This window comes from Ranitomeya imitator, chromosome 7 (genome assembly GCF_032444005.1).
Source record: "Ranitomeya imitator isolate aRanImi1 chromosome 7, aRanImi1.pri, whole genome shotgun sequence".
Taxonomy (NCBI): domain Eukaryota; kingdom Metazoa; phylum Chordata; class Amphibia; order Anura; family Dendrobatidae; genus Ranitomeya; species Ranitomeya imitator.
Window position 1 is genome coordinate 218,870,401 of NC_091288.1, and position 5,135 is coordinate 218,875,535.

Below are 5,135 nucleotides of genomic sequence, written 5' to 3' on the forward strand. Positions count from 1 at the left end.
CTGTGCTGATTGTAATGAATAACTCTGACCACTAGGAGGCAACATTAGGACACTGAACTATTCACTAATTCACACATTGTGCTGCCACCTAGTGTCTCTAAGTTGAAAGTAGAGTTTTCTTCCATATAATAATAGTATTAGCAAGACCCCTGCAGCTCCTCACTTCAGTCTATGGATAGTAATTAGTTAATTATTCTTTTTCACTAGTTACTTATACTATAATGTTACATGTATTCCATGCTATCTGTGCTTCCGAGCCGCTCTCTATTTAAAGATTTTCTGCTTAGTAGAGGCACATACACATCAGCCAATCTGAGCAAGCAGAGCTGCAGTGTAAAGCATGGGGAAGATACAAAGCAATTGCTTGTGCCAAGTAACAAACAGAAGATTGATAATTTTTTTTTTTATTTTGTGATTGCATATATATAAAAAAAAAAATGCAGATGCATCCCTTGATTGAAGATGTGTGCAAATAATGCACAGATTAAAAAAATAGCAAAGATTGAAGTATTGAGCAGGTAGGAATTTCTCGGAGGGAAGGACTGCTATAATCTCATGTACAAGTATATCGGAATGTCCAAGAACAAGTCTGCCCTTGATTTTTCTGGTGCATAGACCAAATTCTCCACTAGGGGGAGCTGCCATCACTATGAATGATGAAGTGACCTTGGTTGTTCACTAGGGGGAGCTCTCAGCGCACCGTTTCTATTAATCGCTCAGACTTTGCTTCTCCACCAGATGTCGCCAGAGTACATGGAAGCAATAGGAAACGTCATGGCCGCCGCACAGTTGTGACTACTGGTGGTAACCAAGTACACAGACGCCATCTTGTGACCCCCCGTTACTATGTGGGGTCTTTCCCCCAGATCTCGTCACCATAATAAACATCAGATTTTAGTTAGGAAATCCCAGAAACACAGGAAAACCCTGACACCGCTCATTCTGCACACTGGTGCCGTGTATGTGGACAATCTGACAATACGTATAGGTGGACTCTGGTGCGGCTCTTATGAGCACTCTATTTAATTGAGCTATTTAAGACTGTCTGCAGGAGTACACTGACACATTTCATAGGATACTCTGGCATTTTATATACAATAAATCTGTATGTAGTGAGCTCCCCCTAGTGGTGACTGTATATATTTGTATGTAGTGAGCTCCCCCTAGTGGTGGTTGTATAAATCTATGTAGTGAGCTCCCCCTAGTGGTGGCTGTATCAACATAATTTCACATGCTGTCAATAGATTTGTGCCTCAAACACAAGGAGAATATTGCCCGACAAGGACTGAGATTAAGGTTTAGTTCTTCTTTTACCAAAACTGCATTACTGACATCAGGAACGTCCGCCGTGATATTACTAGCAAAGTAATTTCAATCTTATTGTTGGATTTCCATAGAAAGCGACACATTTTATTTTTTGGTCTCTTCACTGATCATGGTGACTGCACTCTGACACTGATTGTGGCTGCACTCTGACACTGATCACGGTGACTGCACTCTGACACTGATCACGGTGACTGCGCTCCGATGCTGATCACGGTGACTGCGCTCCGATGCTGATCACGGTGACTGCGCTCCGATGCTGATCACGGTGACTGCGCTCCGATGCTGATCACGGTGACTGCGCTCCGACGCTGATCACGGCGACTGCGCTCTGACGCTGATCACGGCGACTGCGCTCTGACGCTGATCACGGCGACTGCGCTCTGACGCTGATCACGGCGACTGCGCTCTGACGCTGATCACGGCGACTGCGCTCTGACGCTGATCACGGCGACTGCGCTCCGACGCTGATCACGGCGACTGCGCTCCGACGCTGATCACGGCGACTGCGCTCCGACGCTGATCACGGCGACTGCGCTCCGACGCTGATCACGGCGACTGCGCTCTGACGCTGATCACGGCGACTGCGCTCCGACGCTGATCACGGCGACTGCGCTCCGACGCTGATCACGGCGACTGCGCTCCGACGCTGATCACGGCGACTGCGCTCCGACGCTGATCACGGCGACTGCGCTCCGACGCTGATCACGGCGACTGCGCTCCGACGCTGATCACGGCGACTGCGCTCCGACGCTGATCACGGCGACTGCGCTCCGACGCTGATCACGGCGACTGCGCTCCGACGCTGATCACGGCGACTGCGCTCCGACGCTGATCACGGCGACTGCGCTCCGACGCTGATCACGGCGACTGCGCTCCGACGCTGATCACGGCGACTGCGCTCCGACGCTGATCACGGCGACTGCGCTCCGACGCTGATCACGGCGACTGCGCTCTGACGCTGATCACGGCGACTGCGCTCTGACGCTGATCACGGCGACTGCCCTCTGACGCTGATCACGGCGACTGCGCTCTGACGCTGATCACGGCGACTGCACTCTGACGCTGATCACGGTGACTGCACTCTGACACTGATTGTGGCTGCACTCCGACACTGTCTATGGTAGAGCTTTGGCTTTGTTTATTGGAGCACTTTGACAATATTCTTGGAGACCCAGACACTTATTATGGGGTCCTCTGGCCCTGGATATGGGTGGTCTCTGACGCTGGTCATTGCTGCTGCTGTTTCAGGTCCATTGACGGTGATTCCTGGATGTTGGTGGTGGGGTCCAGGGGTCTCTGCACATTGATCCACGCTGTGTCCCTGCTGGGAGTGAGGAGAGGACAGGCCGAGCTCATGACTGGAGCAGTGGTGACTCCGCGCTCGGTGACTACATTGCTATTTTGGACCTTAGAACCTGTGACTGCTGGACGTCCGGCCATATAAGCTGCTCTCACAGGAGACCCCCAGGTGTAGCTCTGATATCCGGGGTCCAGAACTGGACAGGCGGGAGTGAGAGACGCCAAGAGCTCTAGCATGGGCAGCACGGTGGATCAGTGGTTAGCACAGCGTGGTGGCTCAGTGGTTAGCATTGTGTGGTGGCTCAGTGGTTAGCACTGGACGGCGGCTCAGTGGTTAGCCCTGGACGGTGTCTCAGTGGTTAGCCCTGGACGGTGTCTCAGTGGTTAGCACTGTGTGGTGTCTCAGTGGTTAGCCCTGGACGGTGTCTCAGTGGTTAGCACTGTGTGGTGGCTCAGTGGTTAGCACTGTATGGTGGCTCAGTGAGTAGCACTGTGTGGTGTCTCAGTGGTTAGCACTGTATGGTGGCTCAGTGAGTAGCACTGTGTGGTGTCTCAGTGGTTAGCCCTGGACGGTGGCTCAGTGGTTAGCACTGTGTGGTGGCTCAGTGGTTAGCACTGTATGGTGGCTCAGTGAGTAGCACTGTGTGGTGGCTCAGTGAGTAGCACTGCGTGGTGTCTCAGTGGTTAGCCCTGGACGGTGGCTCAGTGGTTAGCACTGTGTGGTGTCTCAGTGGTTAGCCCTGGACGGTGGCTCAGTGGTTAGCACTGTGTGGTGTCTCAGTGGTTAGCCCTGGACGGTGGCTCTGTGGTTAGAACTGCAGCCTTGCAGCACTGGGGTCCAGGGTTCAAATCCCATCAAGGACAACATCTGCAAAGAGTTTGTATGTTCTCTCCATGTTTGCGTGGGTTTCCTCCAGGTTCTCCGGTTTCCTCCCACATTCCAGACATACTGGTAGGGAATTTAGATTGTGAGCCCCATCGGGGACAGTGATGATAATGTCTGTAAAGTGCTAAGATAGCGCTATATAAGAAAAAGCATAATAATAGGGGAATTTTGTGGCCCTACTGCAAATTCTTTAAAATCCAGACACACCCATCATGATGGCAGAGAAGACATTGTAGAGGAGCCGCAGGCAAGGTGCGCACACCTGACAAGACACTGACACATCGCGCCTGTTCCTGCACTCCTGTCTGGTCAGCTCCAACAATCACTCCATTATCTTTTTTCTCTAGACTCTCTAAGGTCAGCTTACCATAGAGGCCAGGCTGGGGCTCCTAGAGGGCCCATGACGGACGGGGCCTCGCACAAAACTTTCCTTGTCATGACCAATATCTTAGAGGCTACCTGAAGCCCCCACTAGGAGGAGCTCACTGTGTATAGACTTATACAGCCACCACTAGAGGGCGCTCACTGTGTATAGACTTATACGGCCACCACTAGGGGGAGCTCACTGTGTATAGACTTATACAGCCACCACTAGAGGGAGCTCACTGTGTATAGACTTATACGGCCACCACTAGAGGGCGCTCACTGTGTATAGACTTATACAGCCACCACTAGGGGGAGCTCACTGTGTATAGACTTATACGGCCACCACTAGAGGGCGCTCACTGTGTATAGACTTATACGGTCACCACTAGGGGGAGCTCACTGTGTATAGACTTATACGGCCACCACTAGAGGGCGCTCACTGTGTATAGACTTATACGGTCACCACTAGGGGGAGCTCACTGTGTATAGACTTATACGGCCACCACTAGAGGGCGCTCACTGTGTATAGACTTATACGGCCACCACTAGAGGGAGCTCACTGTGTATAGACTTATACAGCCACCACTAGGGGGAGCTCACTGTGTATAGACTTATACAGCCACCACTAGGGGGAGCTCACTGTGTATAGACTTATACAGCCACCACTAGAGGGAGCTCACTACATACAGATTTATACAGCCACCACTAGGGGGAGCTCTCTGCATACAGATTTATACAGCCACCACTAGGGGGAGCTCACTACATACAGATTTATACAATCACCACTAGGGGGAGCTCACTACATATTTATACAGCCACCACTAGGAGGAGCTCACTGTGTATAGACTTATACAGCCACCATTAGAGGGAGCTCACTACATACAGATTTATACAGCCACCACTAGGGGGAGCTCACTACATACAGATTTATACAGCCACCACTAGGGGGAGCTCACTACATACAGATTTATACAATCACCACTAGGGGGAGCTCACTACATATTTATACAGCCACCACTAGGAGGAGCTCACTGTGTATAGACTTATACAGCCACCATTAGAGGGAGCTCACTACATGCAGATTTATACAGCCACCACTAGAGGGAGCTCACTACATACAGATTTATACAATCACCACTAGGGGGAGCTCACTACATATTTATACAGCCACCACTAGGAGGAGCTCACTACATACAGACTTATACAGCCACCACTAGAGGGAGCTCACTACATGCAGATTTATACAGCCACCACTAGA